Source organism: Somniosus microcephalus, chromosome 18 (genome assembly GCF_052327205.1).
Source record: "Somniosus microcephalus isolate GS21.2 chromosome 18, FLI_Smic_1.0, whole genome shotgun sequence".
NCBI lineage: Eukaryota > Metazoa > Chordata > Chondrichthyes > Squaliformes > Somniosidae > Somniosus > Somniosus microcephalus.
In genome coordinates, this window is record NC_141004.1 from 75,932,999 (window position 1) to 75,959,626 (window position 26,628).

Genomic DNA, 26,628 nt, shown 5'->3' on the forward strand with positions numbered 1-26,628 from the left:
TACAATACTGCACACTCCATTTACATTACAACATACACCAGTTACATTGCTACAAATTCCAGTTACATTGCAACACACTCCAGTTATATAACAACACACTCCAGTTACATTACAACATAATCCAGTTACTTTACAATACACTCCAGTTACAATGCAACAGACTCCAGATATATAGAAATAAATTCTAGGTACATTACAACAAATTCCAGTTACATTACAGCAAACTCCAGTTACATTACAACAAATTCCACTTACACTACAACACACCGCAATTACTTTACAAAAAATTCCACTTACACGACAACACACTCCAGTTACACTACATCAATTTCCATTTACATTACAACAAACTCCAATTACATTACAACACACCGCACTTACATTACAACACACTCCAGTTACATTACAACACACATCAGTTACATTACAACAAATTCCATTTACATTACAACATACACCAGTTACATTACAACACACTCCAGTTACATTACAGCACACTCCAGTTACATTACAACACACTCCAGATACATTACAAGACACTCCAGATACATTACAACACACTCCATTTACATTCCAACACACTCCATTTACATTACAACATACACCAGTTACAATACAACACACTCCAGTTACATTCCAACACACTCCAGTTACATTACAACAAATTCCATTTACAATACTACAAACTCCATTTACATTACAACTTACACCACTTACATTACAACACTCTCCAGTTACATTACAACACACTGAATTTACATTACAACACAGTCCAGTTAAATTACAACACACTCCAATTATATTACAACAAATTCCAGTTACATTACAACACACTCCAGTTATATTACAACACACTCCAGTTACATTACAACATACTCCAGTTACTTTACAACACACTCCAGTTACATTACAACACACTCCAGTTACATTACAACACACTGCATTTACATAATAACACACTCCTGTTACATTACAACACACTGCATTTACATTACAACACACTCCAGTTATGTTACAACACACACCAGTTAGTTTACAACACCATGCAGTTACTTTACAACACACTCCAGTTACATGACATCACACTGCAGTTACATTACAACAAACTCCAGTTAAATTACAACACACTCCAATTACATTACAAAAAATTTCAGTTACATTACAACACACTCCAGTTATATTACAACACTGTCCAGTTACATTACAACACACTCCAGTTACATTACAACAAATTCCAGTTAAATTACTACATACTCCAGCTACATTACAGCGCACTCCAATTACATTACAACACACTCCAGTTTAATTACAACACAGGGCAGTTACATTACAACACACTCCAGTTACTTTACAACACACACCAGTTACATTGCAACAGAATCCAGATATATAGAAACAAACTCCAGTTACATTTCAACACACTCCAGTTACATTACAACAAATTCCAGTTACATTACAACAGACTCCAGTTACATTGCAACAAATTCCACTTACACAACAACACACTCCAGTTACATTACAACACACTCCAGTTACATTACAACACACTGCATTTACATAATAACACACTCCAGTTACATTACAACACACTGCATTTACATTACAACATACTCCACTTAACAGTACAACGCACTCCAGTTATGTTACAACACACACCAGTTAGTTTACAACACCATGCAGTTACTTTACAACACACTCCAGTTACATTACATCACACTGCAGTTACATTAAAACACACTCCAGTTAAATTACAACACACTCCAATTACATTACAACAAATTCCAGTTACATTACAACACACTCCAGTTATATTACAACACAGTCCAGTTACATTACAACACAGTCCAGTTAGATTACAACAAATTCCAGTTAAATTACTATACACTCCAGTTACATTACAGTGCATTCCAATTACATTACAACATACTCCAGTTTCATTACAACACACTGCAGTTACATTACAACACACTAGAGTTACATTGCAACAAACTCAAGATATATTACAAGACACTCCAATTACATTACAACACACTCTAGTTACTTTTCAACACACACCAGTTACATTACTACAAATTCCATTTACATTACAACACACTCCAGTTACATTACAACACACTCCAGTTACATTACAACACACTCCAGTTACATTACAACAAATTCCATTTACAATACAACTCACTCCATTTACATTACAACATACACCAGTTACATTACAACACACTCCAGTTACGTTACAACACACTCCAGTTACGTTACAACACACTCCATTTACATTCCAACACAGTGCAGTTACATAACAACACACTCCAGTTACTTTACAACACACTGCATTTACATTACAACACACTCCAATTACGTTACAACACACTCCAGTTACAGTACAACGCTCTCCAGTTACGTTACAACACACACCAGTTACTTTACAACACCATGCAGTTACTTTACAACACACTCCAGTTACATTACAACACACTGCAGTTACATTACAACACACTCCAGTTAAATTACAACACACTCCAATTACATTACAACAAATTCCAGTTACATTACAACACACTCCAGTTATATTACAACACAGTCCAGTTACATTACAACACACTCCAGTTACATTACAACTAATTCCAATTAAATTACTACATACTCCAGTTACATTTCAGTGCACTCCAAATACATTACAACACACTCCAGTTTCATTACAACACACTGCAGTTACAATACAACACACTCCAGTTACTTTACAACACACACCAGTTACATTACAACAAATTCCATTTACATTACCATATACACCAGTTACATTACAACACACTCCAGTTACATTACAACAACTTCCAGTTACATTAAAACAAACTCCAGTTACATTACAACAAATTCCACTTACACTACAACACACTCCAATTACGACAACAAATTCCACTTACACGACAACACATTCCAGTTACATTACAACAAATTCCACTTACATTACAACAAACTCCAATTACATTACAACACACTCTAGTTACATTACAACACACTCAAGTTACATTACAACACACTCCAGTTACGTTACAACACACTCCAGTTACATTCCAACACACTCCAGTTACATTACAACAAACTCCATTTACAATGCAACAGAGTCCATTTACATTACAACATACAGCAGTTACAATATAACACACTCCAGTTACATTACAACAAATTCCAGTTACATTGCAACACACTCCAGTTATATTACAACATACTCCAGTTACATTGCAACAGACTCCAGATATATAGAAATAAACTCCAGGTACATTACAACACACTCCAGTTATATTACAACAACTTCCAGTTACATTACAACAAACTCCAGTTACACTACAACACACTCCAAATACTTTACAAAAAATTCCACTTACACGACAACACACTCCAGTTACACTACATCAAATTCCATTTACATTGCAACAAACTCCAATTACATTACAACACACTGCATTTACATTACAGCACACTCCAGTTACGTTACAAGACACTCCAGTTACAGTGCAACGTTCTCCAGTTACATGACAACACACTCCAGTTAAATTACAACACACTCCAATTACATTACAACAAGTTCCAGTTACATTGCAACAAACTCCAGATATATTACAACACCCTCCAGTTACATTACAACACACTCCAGTTACATTTCAACACACACCAGTTACATTACAACAAATTCCATTTACATTACAACATACACCAGTTACATTACAACTTACACCACTTACATTACAACACACTCCAGTTACATTACAACACACTGCATTTACATTACAGCACACTCCAGTTACGTTACAATACACTCCAGTTAAATTACAACACACTCCAATTACATTACAACAAGTTCCAGTTACATTGCAACAAACTCCAGATATATTACAACACCCTCCAGTTACATTACAACACACTCCAGTTACATTTCAACACACACCAGTTACATTACAACAAATACCATTTACATTACAACATACACCAGTTACATTACAACACAATCCAGTTACATTACAACACACCCCAGTTACATTACAACACACTCCAGTTACATTACAACATACTCCAGTTACTTTACAACACACTCCAGTTACATTACAACACACTCCAGTTACATTTCAACACACACCAGTTACATTACAACAAATTCTATTTACATTACAACATACACCAGTTAAATTACAACTTACACCACTTACATTACAACACTCTCCAGTTACATTACAACACACTGCATTTACATTACAGCACACTCCAGTTACGTTACAACACACTCCAGTTACAGTGCAACGTTCTCCAGTTACATTACAACACACTCCAGTTAAATTACAACACACTCCAATTACATTACAACAAGTTCCAGTTACATTGCAACAAACTCCAGATATATTACAACACCCTCCAGTTACATTACAACAAACTCCAGTTACATTTCAACACACACCAGTTACATTACAACAAATTCCATTTACATTACAACATACACCAGTTACTTTACAACACACTCCAGTTACATTACAACACACCCCAGTTACATTACAACACACTCCAGTTACATTACAACATACTCCAGTTACTTTACAACACACTCCAGTTACATTACAACACACTCCAGTTACATTACAACACACTGCAGTTACATAACAACAAACTCCAGTTACTTTACAACACGCTGCATTTACATTACAACACACTCCAATTACGTTACAACACACTCCAGTTACAGTACAACGCTCTCCAGTTACGTTACAACACACACCAGTTACATTACAACACACTCCAGTTAAATTACAACACACTCCAATTACATTACAAGAAATTCCAGTTACATTACAACACACTCCAGTTATATTACAACACAGTCCAGTTACATTACAACATACTCCAGTTGCATTACAACTAATTCCAGTTAAATTACTACATACTCCAGTTACATTTCAGTGCACTCCAAATACATTACAACACACTCCAGTTTCATTACAACACACTGCAGTTACAATACAACACACTCCAGTTACTTTACAACACACACCAGTTACATTACAACAAATTCCATTTACATTACAACATACACCAGTTACATTACAACACACTCCAGTTACATTACAACAACTTCCAGTTACATTACAACAAACTCCAGTTACATTACAACAAATTCCACTTACAGTACAACACACTCCAATTACGACAACAAATTCCACTTACACGACAACACATTCCAGTTACATTACAACAAATTCCACTTACATTACAACAAACTACAATTACATTACAACACACTCCAGTTACATTACAACACACTCCATTTACATTCCAACACACTCCAGTTACATTACATCAAATTCCATTTACAATGCAACACACTCCATTTACATTACAACATACAGCAGTTACAATACCACACACTCCAGTTACATTCCAAAGGACTCCAGTTACATTACAAGAAATTCCATTTACAATACAACAAATTCCAGTTACATTGCAACACACTCCAGTTATATTACAACACAATCCAGTTACAATACAACACACTCCAGTTACATTACAACAAATTCCAGTTCAATTACTACATACTCCAGGTACATTACAGCGCACTCCAATTACATTACTACACACTCCAGTTTCATTACAACACACTGCAGTTACATTACAACACACTCCATTTACTTTACAACACACACCAGTTACATTGCAACAGAATCCAGATATATAGAAACAAACTCCAGTTACATTACAACACACTCCAGTTACATTGCAACAAATTCCAGTTACTTTACAACAAACTCCAGTTACATTACAACAAATTCCACTTACATTACAACAAACTCCAATTACGTTAGAAAACACACCAGTTACATTACAACATACTCCAATTACATTACAACACGCCAGTTATATTACAACTCACTCCAGTTATATTACAACACACTCCTGTTACATTACAACACACTCCAGTTACTTTACAACACACTCCAGTTATATTACAACACACTCCAGTTACATTATAATGCACTACAGTTACATTGTAACAGAATCGAGGTTAATTACAACACACTCCAGTTAGAATACAACACACTCCAGTTACATTACAACAGAGTCCAGTTAGATTACAACCTACTCCAGTTACATTACAACAAATTACAGTTAAATTACTACACACTCCAGTTACATTACAGCGCATTCCAATTACATTACAACATACTCCAGTTTCATTACAACATACTGCAGTTACATTACAGCACACTAGAGTTACATTACAACACACTCCAGATATATTACAATACACACCAGTTGCATTACAACACACTCTAGTTACATTACAACATACACCAGTTACATTTCAACACACTCCAGTTACATTACAACATACACCAGTTACATTACAACACCCTCCAGTTACATTACAACACACTCCAGTTACATTCCAACACACTCCAGTTACATTACAACAAATTCCTTTTACAATACAACACACTCCATTTACATTACAACATGCACCAGTTACATTACAAAACACTCTAGTTACATTACAACACACTCCAGTTACATTACAACACACTCCAGTTATATTACAACACACTCCAGTTACATTACAACATACTCCAGTTACTTTACAACACACTCCAGTTACATTACAGCACACTCCAGTTACATTACAACACACTGCAGTTACATAACAACACACTCCAGTTACATTACAACTAATTCCAGTTAAATTACTACATACGCCAGTTACATTACAGTGCACTCCAAATACATTACAACACACTCCAGTTTCATTACAACACACTGCAGTTACAATACAACACACTCCAGTTACATTACAACGCACACCAGTTACATTGCAACAGAATCCAGATATATAGAAACAAACTCCAGTTACATTACAACACACTCCAGTTACATTACAACAAATTCCAGTTACATTACAACAAGCTCCAGTTACATTACAACAAATTCCAATTACATTACAACATACTCCAGTTACATTGCAACATACTCCAATTACATTACAACACGCTCCAGTTATATTACAACACACTCAAGTTATCTTACAACACACTCCTGTTACATTACAACACACTCCAGTTACTTTACAACACCCTCCAGTTACATTACAACACACTCCAGTTACATTAAAATGCACTACAGTTACATTGTAACAGAATCCAGGTAAATTACAACACACTCCAGTTAGATTACAACACACTCCAGTTGCATTACAACAAATTCCCGTTAAATTACTACACACTCCAGTTACATTACAGCGCATTCCAATTACATTACAACATAATCCAGTTTCATTGCAACACACTGCAACACACTAGAGTAACATTGCAACAAACTCAAGATATATTACAAGACACTCCAATTACATTACAACACACTCTAGTTACATTTCAACAAACAACAGTTACATTACTACAAATTCCATTTACATTATAACATACACCAGTTACATTACAACACACTCCAGTTACATTACAACACACTCCAGTTACATTACAACACACTCCAGTTACATTCCAACACACTCCAGTTACATTACAACAAATTCCATTTACAATACAACACACTCCATTTAGATTACAACATACACCAGTTACATTACAACACACTCCAGTTACGTTACAACACACTCCATTTACATTCCAACACACTCCAGTTACATTACATCAAATTCCATTTACAATGCAACACACTCCATTTACATTACAACATACAGCAGTTACAATACAACACACTCCAGTTACATTACAACAAATTCCAGTTACATTGCAACACACTCCAGTTATATTACAACACACTCCAGTTACATTACAACATAATCCAGTTACTTTACAATACACTCCAGTTACATTGCAACAGACTCCAGATATATAGAAATAAACTCCAGGTACATTACAACACACTCCAGTTACATTACAACACACTCCAGTTACATTACAACACACTCCAGTTACATTACAACACACTGCATTTACATAATAACACACTCCAGTTACATTACAACACACTGCATTTACATCACAACACACTCCACTTACAGTACAACGCTCTCCAGTTATGTTACAACACACACCAGTTACTTTACAACACCATGCAATTACTTTACAACACACTCCAGTTACATTACAACACACTCCAGTTAAATTACAACACACTCCAATTACATTACAACAAATTCCAGTTACATTACAACACACTCCAGTTATATTACAACACAGTCCAGTTACATTACAACACACTCCAGTTACATTACAACAAATTCCAGTTAAATTACTACATACTCCAGTTACATTACAGCGCACTCCAATTAAATTACAACACACTCCAGTTTAATTACAACACACTGCAGTTGCATTACAACACACTCCAGTTACTTTACAACACACACCAGTTACATTGCAACAGAATCCAGATATATAGAAACAAACTCCAGTTACATTACAACACACTCCAGTTACATTACAACAAATTCCAGTTACATTACAACAAACTCCAGTTACATTACAACAATTTCCACTTACACTACAACACACTCCATTTACATGACAACAAATTCCACTTACATGACAACACATTCCAGTTACATTACAACAAATTCCATTTACATTACAACAAACTCCAATTACATTACAGCACACTCCAGTTACATTACAACATACTCCAATTACATTACAACACACTCCAGTTATATTACAACACACTCCAGTTATATTAGAACACACTCCTGTTACATTACAACACACTCCAGTTACTTTACAACATACTCCAGTTACATTACAACACACTCCAGTTACATTATAATGCACTACAGTTACATTGTAACAGAATCCAGGTAAATTACAACACACTCCAGTTAGAATACAACACACTCCAGTTACATTACAACACAGTCCAGTTAGATTACAACAAATTCCAGTTAAATTACTATACACTCCAGTTACATTACAGTGCATTCCAATTACATTACAACATACTCCAGTTTCATTACAACACACTGCAGTTACATTACAACACACTAGAGTTACATTGCAACAAACTCAAGATATATTACAAGACACTCCAATTACATTACAACACACTCTAGTTACATTTCAACACACACCAGTTACATTACTACAAATTCCATTTACATTACAACATACACCAGTTACATTACAACACACTCCAGTTACATTACAACACACTCCAGTTACATTACAACACACTCCAGTTACATTCCAACACACTCCAGTTACATTACAACAAATTCCATTTACAATACAACACACTCCATTTACATTACAACATACACCAGTTACATTACAACACACTCCAGTTACGTTACAACATACAGCAGTTACAATACAACACACTCCAGTTACATTACAACAAATTCCAGTTACATTGCAACACACTCCAGTTATATTACAACACACTCCAGTTACATTACAACATAATCCAGTTACTTTACAATACACTCCAGTTACATTGCAACAGACTCCAGATATATAGAAATAAACTCCAGGTACATTACAACACACTCCAGTTACATTACAACACACTCCAGTTACATTACAACAACTTCCAGTTACATTACAACAAACTCCAGTTACACTACAACACACTCCAAATACTTTACAAAAAATTCCACTTACACGACAACACACTCCAGTTACACTACATCAAATTCCATTTACATTGCAACAAACTCCAATTACATTACAACACACTGCATTTACATTACAGCACACTCCAGTTACGTTACAACACACTCCAGTTACAGTGCAACGTTCTCCAGTTACATTACAACACACTCCAGTTAAATTACAACACACTCCAATTACATTACAACAAGTTCCAGTTACATTGCAACAAACTCCAGATATATTACAACACCCTCCAGTTACATTACAACACACTCCAGTTACATTTCAACACACACCAGTTACATTACAACAAATTCCATTTACATTACAACATACACCAGTTAAATTACAACACACTCCAGTTACATTACAACACACTCCAGTTACATTACAACAAATTCCATTTACAGTACAACAAACTCCATTTACATAACAATATACACCAGTTACAATACAACACACTCCAGTTACATTCCAACACACTCCAGTTACATTACAACAAATTCCATTTACAATACTACTCACTCCATTTACATTACAACTTACACCACTTACATTACAACACTCTCCAGTTACATTACAACACACTGCATTTACATTACAACAAATTCCCGTTAAATTACTACACACTCCAGTTACATTACAGCGCATTCCAATTACATTACAACATAATCCAGTTTCATTACAACACACTGCAGTTACATTACAACACTCTAGAGTTACATTGCAACAAACTCAAGATATATTACAAGACACTCCAATTACATTACAACACACTCTAGTTACATTTCAACACACACCAGTTACATTACTACAAATTCCATTTATATTACAACATACACCAGTTACATTACAACACACTCCAGTTACATTACAACACACTCCAGTTGCATTCCAACACACTCCAGTTACATTACAACAAATTCCATTTACAATACAACACACTCCATTTACATTACAACATACACCAGTTACAATACAACACACTCCAGTTACATTACAACAAATTCCAGTTACATTGCAACACACTCCAGTTATATTACAACACACTCCAGTTACATTACAACATAATCCAGTTACTTTACAATACACTCCAGTTACATTGCAACAGACTCCAGATATATAGAAATAAACTCCAGGTACATTACAACACACTCCAGTTACATTACAACACACTCCAGTTACATTGCAACAAACTCCAATTACATTACAACACACTGCATTTACATAATAACACACTCCAGTTACATTACAACACACTGCATTTACATTACAACACACTCCACTTACAGTACAACGCTCTCCAGTTATGTTACAACACACACCAGTTACTTTACAACACCATGCAGTTACTTTACAACACACTCCAGTTACATTACAACACACTGCAGTTACATTACAACACACTCCAGTTAAATTACAACATACTCCAGTTACTTTACAACACACACCAGTTACATTGCAACAGAATCCAGATATATAGAAACAAACTCCAGTTACATTACAACACACTCCAGTTACATTACAACAAATTCCAGTTACATTACAACAAACTCCAGTTACATTACAACAAATTCCACTTACACTACAACACACTCCATTTACATGACAACAAATTCCACTTACATGACAACACATTCCAGTTACATTACAACAAATTCCATTTACATTACAACAAACTCCAATTACATTACAGAACACTCCAGTTACATTACAACATACTCCAATTACATTACAACACGCTCCAGTTATATTACAACACACTCCAGTTATATTAGAACACACTCCTGTTACATTACAACACACTCCAGTTACTTTACAACATACTCCAGTTACATTACAACACACTCCAGTTACATTATAATCCACTACAGTTACATTGTAACAGAATCCAGGTAAATTACAACACACTCCAATTAGAATACAACACACTCCAGTTACATTACAACACAGTCCAGTTAGATTACAACAAATTCCAGTTAAATTACTATACACTCCAGTTACATTACAGTGCATTCCAATTACATTACAACATACTCCAGTTTCATTACAACACACTGCAGTTACATTACAACACACTAGAGTTACATTGCAACAAACTCAAGATATATTACAAGACACTCCAATTACATTACAACACACTCTAGTTACATTTCAACACACACCAGTTACATTACTACAAATTCCATTTACATTACAACATACACCAGTTACATTACAAGACACTCCAGTTACATTAAAACACACTCCATTTACATTACAACACACTCCAGTTACATTCCAACACACTCCAGTTACATTACAACAAATTCCATTTACAATACAACACACTCCATTTACATTACAACATACACCAGTTACATTACAACACACTCCAGTTACGTTACAACATACAGCAGTTACAATACAACACACTCCAGTTACATTACAACAAATTCCAGTTACATTGCAACACACTCCAGTTATATTACAACACACTCCAGTTACATTACAACATAATCCAGTTACTTTACAATACACTCCAGTTACATTGCAACAGACTCCAGATATATAGAAATAAACTCCAGGTACATTACAACACACTCCAGTTACATTACAACACACTCCAGTTACATTACAACAACTTCCAGTTACATTACAACAAACTCCAGTTACACTACAACACACTCCAAATACTTTACAAAAAATTCCACTTAAAAGACAACACACTCCAGTTACACTACATCAAATTCCATTTACATTGCAACAAACTCCAATTACATTACAACACACTGCATTTACATTACAGCACACTCCAGTTACGTTACAACACACTCCAGTTACAGTGCAACGTTCTCCAGTTACATTACGACACACTCCAGTTAAATTACAACACACTCCAATTACATTACAACAAGTTCCAGTTACATTGCAACAAACTCCAGATATATTACAACACCCTCCAGTTACATTACAACACACTCCAGTTACATTTCAACACACACCAGTTACATTACAACAAATTCCATTTACATTACAACATACACCAGTTAAATTACAACACACTCCAGTTGCATTACAACACACTCCAGTTACATTACAACAAATTCCATTTACAGTACAACAAACTCCATTTACATAACAATATACACCAATTACAATACAACACACTCCAGTTACATTCCAACACACTCCAGTTACATTACAACAAATTCCATTTACAATACTACTCACTCCATTTACATTACAACGTACACCACTTACATTACAACACTCTCCAGTTACATTACAACACACTGCATTTACATTACAACAAATTCCCGTTAAATTACTACACACTCCAGTTACATTACAGTGCATTCCAATTACATTACAACATACTCCAGTTTCATTACAACACACTGCAGTTACATTACAACACACTAGACTTACATTGCAACAAACTCAAGATATATTACAGGACACTCCAATTACATTACAACACACTCTAGTTACATTTCAACACACACCAGTTACATTACTACAAATTCCATTTACATTACAACATACACCAGTTACATTACAACACACTCCAGTTACATTACAACACACTCCAGTTACATTACAACACACTCCAGTTACATTCCAACACACTCCAGTTACATTACAACAAATTCCATTTACAATACAACACACTCCATTTACATTACAACATACACCAGTTACATTACAACACACTCCAGTTACGTTACAACACACTCCATTTACATTCCAACACACTCCAGTTACATTACATCAAATTCCATTTACAATGCAACACACTCCATTTACATTACAACATACAGCAGTTACAATACAACACACTCCAGTTACATTAAAACAAATTCCAGTTACATTGCAACACACTCCAGTTATATTACAACACACTCCAGTTACATTACAACATAATCCAGTTACTTTACAATACACTCCAGTTACATTGCAACAGACTCCAGATATATAGAAATAAACTCCAGGTACATTACAACACACTCCAGTTACATTACAACAAACTCCAGTTACACTACAACACACTCCAAATACTTTACAAAAAATTCCACTTACACGACAACACACTCCAGTTACACTACATCAAATTCCATTTACATTGCAACAAACTCCAATTACATTACAACACACTGCATTTACATTACAGCACACTCCAGTTACGTTACAACACACTCCAGTTACAGTGCAACGTTCTCCAGTTACATTACAACACACTCCAGTTAAATTATAACACACTCCAATTACATTACAACAAGTTCCAGTTACATTGCAACAAACTCCAGATATATTACAACACCCTCCAGTTACATTACAACACACTCCAGTTACATTTCAACACACACCAGTTACATTACAACAAATTCCATTTACATTACAACATACACCAGTTAAATTACAACACACTCCAGTTACATTACAACACACTCCAGTTACATTACAACAAATTCCATTTACAGTACAACAAACTCCATTTACATAACAATATACACCAGTTACAATACAACACACTCCAGTTACATTCCAACACACTCCAGTTACATTACAACAAATTCCATTTACAATACTACTCACTCCATTTACATTACAACTTACACCACTTACATTACAACACTCTCCAGTTACATTACAACACACTGCATTTACATTACAACACACTCCAGTTAAATTACAACACGCTCCAATTATATTACAACAAATTCCAGTTACATTACAACAAACGCCAGTTATATTACAACACACTCCAGTTACATTACAACACACTGCAGTTACATTACAACACACTCCAGTTAAATTACAACACACTCCAATTACATTACAACAAATTCCAGTTACATTACAACACACTCCAGTTATATTACAACACAGTCCAGTTACATTACAACACACTCCAGTTACATTACAACTAATTCCAGTTAAATTACCACATACCCCAGTTATATTTCAGTGCACTCCAAATACATTACAACACACTCCAGTTTCATTACAACACACTGCAGTTACAATACAACAAACTCCAGTTACTTTACAACACACACCAGTTACATTACAACAAATTCCATTTACATTACAACATACACCAGTTACATTACAACACACTCCAGTTACATTACAACAACTTCCAGTTACATTACAACAAACTCCAGTTACATTACAACAAATTCCACTTACACTACAACACACTCCAATTACGAAAACAAATTCCACTTACACGACAACACACTCCAGTTACATTACAACAACTTCCAGTTACATTACAACACACTCCAGTTACATTACAACAAATTCCAGTTCAATTACTACATACTCCAGTTACATTACAGCGCACTCCAATTACATTACAACACACTCCAGTTTCATTACAACACACTGCAGTTACATTACAACACACTCCATTTACTTTACAACACACACCAGTTACATTGCAACAGAATCCAGATACATAGAAACAAACTCCAGTTACTCCAGTTACATTGCAACAAATTCCAGTTACATTACAACAAACTCCAGTTACATTGCAACAAATTCCACTTACATTACAACAAACTCCAATTCCGTTAGAACACATACCAGTTACATTACAACATACTCCAATTACATTACAACACACGCCAGTTATATTACAACTCACTCCAGTTATATTACAACACACTCCAGTTAGATTACAACACACTCCAGTTGCATTACAACAAATTCCCGTTAAATTACTACACACTCCAGTTACATTACAGCGCATTCCAATTACATTACAACATACTCCAGTTTCATTACAACACACTGCAGTTACATTACAACAGACTAGAGTTACATTACAACAAACTCCAGATATATTACAACACACTCCAATTACATTACAATAAATTCAAGTTACATTACAACACACTCCAGTTATATTACAACACAGTCCAGTTACATTACAACACACTCCAGTTACTTTACAAGAAATTCCAGTTAAATTACTACATACTCCAGTTACATTACAGCGCACTCCAATTAAATTACAACACACTCCAGTTTAATTACAACACACTGCAGTTACATTACAACACACTCCAGTTACTTTACAACACACACCAGTTACATTGCAACAGAATCCAGATATATAGAAACAAACTCCAGTTACATTACAACACACTCCAGTTACATTACAACAAATTCCAGTTACATTACAACAAACTCCAGTTACATTACAACAAATTCCACTCACACTACAACACACTCCATTTACATGACAACAAATTCCACTTACATGACAACACATTCCAGTTACATTACAACAAATTCCATTTACATTACAACAAACTCCAATTACATTACAGCACACTCCAGTTACATTACAACATACTCCAATTACATTACAACACACTCCAGTTATATTACAACACACTCCAGTTATATTAGAACACACTCCTGTTACATTACAACACACTCCAGTTACTTTACAACATACTCCAGTTACATTACAACACACTCCAGTTACATTATAATGCACTACAGTTACATTGTAACAGAATCCAGGTAAATTACAACACACTCCAGTTAGAATACAACACACTCCAGTTACATTACAACACAGTCCAGTTAGATTACAACAAATTCCAGTTAAATTACTATAAACTCCAGTTACATTACAGTGCATTCCAATTACATTACAACATACTCCAGTTTCATTACAACACACTGCAGTTACATTACAACACACTAGAGTTACATTGCAACAAACTCAAGATATATTACAAGACACTCCAATTACAGTACAACACACTCTAGTTACATTTCAACACACACCAGTTACATTACTACAAATTCCATTTACATTACAACATACACCAGTTACATGACAACACACTCCAGTTACATTACAACACACTCCAGTTACATTACAACACACTCCAGTTACATTCCAACAAACTCCAGTTACATTACAACAAATTCCATTTACAATACAACACACTCCATTTACATTACAACATACACCAGTTACATTACAACAAATTCCAGTTACGTTACAACACACTCCATTTACATTCCAGCACACTCCAGTTACATTACATCAAATTCCATTTACAATGCAACACACTCCATTTACATTACAACATACAGCAGTTACAATACAACACACTCCAGTTACATTAGAACAAATTCCAGATACATTGCAACACACTCCAGTTATATTACAACACACTCCAGTTACATTACAACATAATCCAGTTACTTTACAATACACTCCAGTTACATTGCAACAGACTCCAGATATATAGAAATAAACTCCAGGTACATTACAACACACTCCAGTTACATTACAACACACTCCAGTTACATTACAACAACTTCCAGTTACATTACAACACACTCCAGTTACACTACAACACACTCCAAATACTTTACAAAATATTCCACTTACACGACAACACACTCCAGTTACACTACATCAAATTCCATTTACATTGCAACAAACTCCAATTACATTACAACACACTGCATTTACATTACAGCACACTCCAGTTACGTTACAACACACTCCAGTTACAGTGCAACGCTCTCCAGTTACATTACAACACACTCCAGTTAAATTACAACACACTCCAATTACATTACAACAAGTTCCAGTTACATTGCAACAAACTCCAGATATATTACAACACCCTCCAGTTACATTGCAACACACTCCAATTACATTTCAACACACACCAGTTACATTACAACAAATTCTATTTACATTACAACATACACCAGTCAAATTACAACACACTCCAGTTACATTACAACACACTTCAGTTACATTACAACAAATTCCATTTACAGTACAACAAACTCCATTTACATAACAATATACACCAGTTACAATACAACCAGTTACATTCCAACACACTCCAGTTACATTACAACAAATTCCATTTACAATACTACTCACTCCATTTACATTACAACTTACACCACTTACATTACAACACTCTCCAGTTACATTACAACACACTGCATTTACATTACAACAAATTCCCGTTAAATTACTACACACTCCAGTTACATTACAGCGCATTCCAATTACATTACAACATAATCCAGTTTCATTACAACACACTGCAGTTACATTACAACACACTAGAGTTACATTGCAACAAACTCAAGATATATTACAAGACACTCCAATTACATTACAACACACTCTAGTTACATTTCAACACACACCAGTTACATTACTACAAATTCCATTTACATTACAACATACACCAGTTACATTACAACACACTCCAGTTACATTACAACACACTCCAGTTACATTACAACACACTCCAGTTACATTCCAACATACTCCAGTTACATTACAACAAATTCCATTTACAATACAACACACTCCATTTACATTACAACATACACCAGTTACATTACAACACACTCCAGTTACGTTACAACACACTCCATTTACATTCCAACACACTCCAGTTACATTACATGTAATTCCATTTACAATGCAACACACTCCATTTACATTACAACATACAGCAGTTACAATACAACACACTCCAGTTACATTACAACGAATTCCAGTTACATTGCAACACACTCCAGTTATATTACAACACACTCCAGTTACATTACAACATAATCCAGTTACTTTACAATACACTCCAGTTACATTGCAACAGACTCCCGATATATAGAAATAAACTCCAGGTACATTACAACACACTCCAGTTACATTACAACACACTCCAGTTACATTGCAACGAACTCCAATTACATTACAACACACTGCATTTACATAATAACACACTCCAGTTACATTACAACACACTCCACTTACAGTACAACGCTCTCCAGTTATGTTACAACACACACCAGTTACTTTACAACACCATGCAGTTACTTTACAACACACTCCAGTTACATTACAACACACTGCAGTTACATTACAACACACTCCAGTTAAATTACAACACACTCCAGTTACTTTACAACACACACCAGTTACATTGCAACAGAATCCAGATATATAGAAACAAACTCCAGTTACATTACAACACACTCCAGTTACATTACAACAAATTCCAGTTACATTACAACAAACTCCAGTTACATTACAACAAATTCCACTTACACTACAACACACTCCATTTACATGACAACAAATTCCACTTACATGACAACACATTCCAGTTACATTACAACAAATTCCATTTACATTACAACAAACTCCAATTACATTACAGCACACTCCAGTTACATTACAACATACTCCAATTACATTACAACACACTCCAGTTATATTACAACACACTCCAGTTATATTAGAACACACTCCTGTTACATTACAACACACTCCAGTTACTTTACAACATACTCCAGTTACATTACAACACACTCCAGTTACATTATAATGCACTACAGTTACATTGTAACAGAATCCAGGTAAATTACAACACACTCCAGTTAGAATACAACACACTCCAGTTACATTACAACACAGTCCAGTTAGATTACAACAAATTCCAGTTAAATTACTATACACTCCAGTTACAATACAGTGCATTCCAATTACATTACAACATACTCCAGTTTCATTACAACACACTGCAGTTACATTACAACACACTAGAGTTACATTGCAACAAACTCAAGATATATTACAAGACACTCCAATTACATTACAACACACTCTAGTTACATTTCAACACACACCAGTTACATTACTACAAATTCCACTTACATTACAACATACACCAGTTAAATTACAACACACTCCAGTTACATTACAACACACTCCAGTTACATTACAACAAATTCCATTTACAGTACAACAAACTCCATTTACATAACAATATACACCAGTTACAATACAACACACTCCAGTTACATTCCAACACACTCCAGTTACATTACAACAAATTCCATTTACAATACTACTCACCCCATTTACATTACAACTTACACCACTTACATTACAACACTCTCCAGTTACATTACAACACACTACATTTACATTACAACACACTCCAGTTAAATTACAACACGCTCCAATTATATTACAACAAATTCCAGTTACATTACAACAAACTCCAGTTATATTACAACACACTCCAGTTACATTACAACACACTGCAGTTACATTACAACACACTCCAGTTAAATTACAACACACTCCAATTACATTACAACAAATTCCAGTTACATTACAACACACTCCAGTTATATTACAACACAGTCCAGTTACATTACAACACACTCCAGTTACATTACAACTAATTCCAGTTAAATTACCACATACCCCAGTTACATTTCAGTGCACTCCAAATACATTACAACACACTCCAGTTTCATTACAACACACGCAGTTACAATACAACAAACTCCAGTTACTTTACAACACACACCAGTTACATTACAACAAATTCCATTTACATTACAACATACACCAGTTACATTACAGCACACTCCAGTTACATTACAACAACTTCCAGTTACATTACAACAAACTCCAGTTACATTACAACAAATTCCACTTACACTACAACACACTCCAATTACGAAAACAAATTCCACTTACACGACAACACACTCCAGTTACATTACAACAACTTCCAGTTACATTACAACACACTCCAGTTACATTACAACAAATTCCAGTTCAATTACTACATACTCCAGTTACATTACAGCGCACTCCAATTACATTACAACACACTCCAGTTTCATTACAACACACTGCAGTTACATTACAACACACTCCATTTACTTTACAACACACACCAGTTACATTGCAACAGAATCCAGATACATAGAAACAAACTCCAGTTACTCCAGTTACATTGCAACAAATTCCAGTTACATTAAAACAAACTCCAGTTACATTGCAACAAATTCCACTTACATTACAACAAACTCCAATTCCGTTAGAACACATACCAGTTACATTACAACATACTCCAATTACATTACAACACACGCCAGTTATATTACAACTCACTCCAGTTATATTACAACACACTCCAGTTAGATTACAACACACTCCAGTTGCATTACAACAAATTCCCGTTAAATTACTACGCACTCCAGTTACATTACAGCGCATTCCAATTACATTACAACATACTCCAGTTTCATTACAACACACTGCAGTTACATTACAACAGACTAGAGTTACATTACAACAAACTCCAGATATATTACAACACACTCCAATTACATTACAATAAATTCAAGTTACATTACAACACACTCCAGTTATATTACAACACAGTCCAGTTACATTACAACACACTCCAGTTACTTTACAAGAAATTCCAGTTAAATTACTACATACTCCAGTTACATTACAGCGCACTCCAATTAAATTACAACACACTCCAGTTTAATTACAACACACTGCAGTTACATTACAACACACTCCAGTTACTTTACAACACACACCAGTTACATTGCAACAGAATCCAGATATATAGAAACAAACTCCAGTTACATTACAAACACACTCCAGTTACATTACAACAAATTCCAGTTACATTACAACAAACTCCAGTTACATTACAACAAATTCCACTTACACTACAACACACTCCATTTACATGACAACAAATTCCACTTACATGACAACACATTCCAGTTACATTACAACAAATTCCATTTACATTACAACAAACTCCAATTACATTACAGCACACTCCAGTTACATTACAACATACTCCAATTACATTACAACACACTCCAGTTATATTACAACACACTCCAGTTATATTAGAACACACTCCTGTTACATTACAACACACTCCAGTTACTTTACAACATACTCCAGTTACATTACAACACACTCCAGTTACATTATAATGCACTACAGTTACATTGTAACAGAATCCAGGTAAATTACAACATACTCCAGTTAGAATACAACACACTCCAGTTACATTACAATACAGTCCAGTTAGATTACAACAAATTCCAGTTAAATTACTATAAACTCCAGTTACATTACAGTGCATTCCAATTACATTACAACATACTCCAGTTTCATTACAACACACTGCAGTTACATTACAACACACTAGAGTTACATTGCAACAAACTCAAGAGATATTACAAGACACTCCAATTACAGTACAACACACTCTAGTTACATTTCAACACACACCAGTTACATTACTACAAATTCCATTTACATTACAACATACACCAGTTACATGACAACACACTCCAGTTACATTACAACACACTCCAGTTACATTACAACACACTCCAGTTACATTCCAACAAACTCCAGTTACATTACAACAAATTCCATTTACAATACAACACACTCCATTTACATTACAACATACACCAGTTACATTACAACAAATTCCAGTTACGTTACAACACACTCCATTTACATTCCAGCACACTCCAGTTACATTACATCAAATTCCATTTACAATGCAACACACTCCATTTACATTACAACATACAGCAGTTACAATACAACACACTCCAGTTACATTAGAACAAATTCCAGATACATTGCAACACACTCCAGTTATATTACAACACACTCCAGTTACATTACAACATAATCCAGTTACTTTACAATACACTCCAGTTACATTGCAACAGACTCCAGATATATAGAAATAAACTCCAGGTACATTACAACACACTCCAGTTACATTACAACACACTCCAGTTACATTACAACAACTTCCAGTTACATTACAACACACTCCAGTTATATTACAACACAGTCCAGTTACAATACAACACACTCAGTTACATTACAACAAATTCCAGTTCAATTACTACATACTCCAGTTACCTTGCAACAAATTCCACTTACATTACAACAGACTCCAATTACATTACAACACACACCAGTTACATTACAACATACTCCAATTACATTACAACACACGCCAGTTATATTACAACACACTCCAGTTATATTACAACACACTCCTGTTACATTACAACACACTCCAGTTACTTTACAACACACTCCAGTTACATTACAACACACTCCAGTTACATTACAACAAACTCCAGTTACATTCCAACACACTCCAGTTACATTACAACAAATTCCATTTACAATACAACACACTCCAGTTACATTACAACACACTCCTGTTACATTACAACAAATTCCATTTACAATACAACACACTTCATTTACATTACAATATACACCAGTTACAATACAACACACTCCAGTTACATTCCAACACACTCCAGTTACATTACAACAAATTCCATTTACAATACTACATACTCCATTTACATTACAACTTACACCACTTACATTACAACACTCTCCAGTTACATTATAACACACTGCATTTACATTACAACACACTCCAGATAAATTACAACACACTCCAATTATATTACAACAAATTCCAGTTACATTACAACAAACTCCATTTATATTACAACACACTCCAGTTACATTACAACATACTCCAATTACATTACAACACACTCCAGTTATATTACAACACACTCAAGTTATATTACAACACACTCCTGTTACATTATAACACACTCCAGTTACTTTACAACACACTCCAGTTACATTACAACACACTCCAGTTACATTATAATGCACTACAGTTATATTGTAACAGAATCCAGGTTAATTACAACACACTCCAGTTAGAATACAACACACTCCAGTTACATTACAACACACTCCAGTTACATTACAACACACTCCAGTTACATTACAACACACTCCAGTTACATTCCAACAAACTCCAGTTACATTACAACAAATTCCATTTACAATACAACACACTCCATTTACATTACAACATGCACCAGTTACATTACAAAACACTCTAGTTACATTACAACACACTCCAGTTACATTACAACACACTCCAGTTATATTACAACACACTCCAGTTACATTACAACATACTCCAGTTACTTTACAACACACTCCAGTTACATTACAGCACACTACAGTTACATTACAACACACAGCAGTTACATAACAACACACTCCAGATACTTTACAACACACTGCATTTACATTACAACACACTCCAATTACGTTACAACACACTCCAGTTACAGTACAACGCTCTCCAGTTAAATTACAACACACTCCAATTACATTACAACAAATTCCAGTTACTTTACAACACCATGCAGTTACTTTACAACACACTCCAGTTACATTACAACACACTGCAGTTACATTACAACACACTCCAGTTAAATTACAACACACTCCAATTACATTACAACAAATTCCAGTTACATTACAACACACTCCAGTTATATTACAACACAATCCAGTTACATTACAACACACTCCAGTTACATTACAACTAATTCCAGTTAAATTACTACATACGCCAGTTACATTACAGTGCACTCCAAATACATGACAACACACTCCAGTTTCATTACAACACACTGCAGTTACAATACAACACACTCCAGTTACATTACAACACACTCCAGTTACATTGCAACAATTTCCAGTTACATTACAAAAAACTCCAGTTACATTACAACAAATTCCACTTACATTACAACAAACTCCAATTACGTTAGAACACACACCAGTTACATTACAACATACTCCAATTACATTACAACACACGCCAGTTATATTACAACTCACTCCAGTTATATTACAACACACTCCTGTTATATTACAACACACTCCAGTTACTTTACAACACACTCCAGTTACATTACAACACACTCCAGTTACATTATAATGCACTGCAGTTACATTGTAACAGAATCCAGGTTAATTACAACACACTCCAGTTAGAATACAACACACTCCAGTTACATTACAACAGAGTCCAGTTAGATTACAACAAATTCCAGTTACATTACAACAAATTACAGTTAAATTACTACACACTCCAGTTACATTACAGCGCATTCCAATTACATTACAACATACTCCAGTTTCATTACAACACACTGCAGTTACATTACAGCACACTAGAGTTACATTACAACACACTCCAGATATATTACAAGACACTCCAGTTGCATTACAACAAACTCTAGTTACATTACAACATACACCAGTTACATTTCAACACACTCCAGTTACATTACAACATACACCAGTTACATTACAACACACTCCAGTTAAATTACAACACACTCCAATTACATTACAACAAATTCCAGTTACATTACAACACACTCCAGTTATATTACAACACAATCCAGTTACATTACAACACACTCCAGTTACATTACAACTAATTCCAGTTAAATTACTACATACGCCAGTTACATTACAGTGCACTCCAAATACATGACAACACACTCCAGTTTCATTACAACACACTGCAGTTACAATACAACACACTCCAGTTACTTTACAACACACACCAGTTACATTGCAACAGAATCCAGATATATAGAAACAAACCCCAGTTACATTACAACACACTCCAGTTACATTACAACAAATTCCAGTTACATTACAACAAACTCCAGTTACATTACAACAAATTCCACTTACACTACAACACACTCCAATTACATGACAACAAATTCCACGTACACGACAACACATTCCAGTTATATTACAACAAATTCTACTTACATTACAACAAACTCCAATTACATTACAACATACTCCAGTTACATTGCAACATACTCCAATTACATTACAACACGCTCCAGTAATATTACAACACACTCAAGTTATATTACAACACACTCCTGTTACATTACAACACACTCCAGTTACTTTACAACACCCTCCAGTTACATGACAACACACTCCAGTTACATTGTAACAGAATCCAGGTAAATTACAAGACACTCCAGTTAGATTACAACACACTCCAGTTGCATTACAACAAATTCCCGTTAAATTACAACACACTCCAGTTACATTACAGCGCATTCCAATTACATTACAACATACTCCAGTTTCATTACAACACACTGCAGTTACATTACAACACACTAGAGTTACATTACAACACACTCCAGATATATTACAAGACACTCCAGTTACATTACAACACACTCTAGTTACATTTCAACAAACACCAGTTACATTGCAACAAATTCCATTTACATTACAACATACACCAGTTACATTACAACACACTCCAGTTACATTACAACACACTCCTGTTATATTACAACACAGTCCAGTTACAATACAACATACTCCAGTTATATTACAACAAAGTCCAGTGACAATACAACACACTCCAGTTTCATTACAACACGCTGCAGTTACATTACAACACACTAGAGTTACATTACAACACACTCCAGATATATTACAAGACACTCCAGTTACATTTTAACAAATTCCATTTACAATACAATACACTCCATTTACATTACAACATACACCAGTTACATTACAACACACTCCAGTTACATTACAACACACTCCAGTTACATTACAACACACTCCTGTTATATTACAACACAGTCCAGTTACAATACAACATACTCCAGTTATATTACAACAAAGTCCAGTTACAATACAACACACTCCAGTTACATTACAACAAATTCCAGTTCAATTACTACATACTCCAGTTACATTACAGCGCACTCCAATTACATTACAACACACTCCAGTTTCATTACAACACACTGCAGTTATATTACAACACACTCCATTTACTTTACAACACACACCAGTTACATTGCAACAGAATCCAGATATATAGAAACAAACTCCTGTTATATTACAACACACTCCAGTTACTTTACAACACACTCCAGTTACATTACAACACACTCCAGTTACATTATAATGCACTACAGTTACATTGTAACAGAATACATGTAAATTACAACACACTCCAGTTAGAATACAACAAACTCCAGTTACATTACAAGACAGTCCAGTTACATTACACCACACTCCAGTTACATTACAACAAACTCCAGATACATTTCAAGACACTCCAGTTACTTTACAACATAGAGCAGTTACAATACAACACACTCCAGTTACATTCCAAAGGACTCCAGTTACGTTACAAGAAATTCCATTTACAATGCT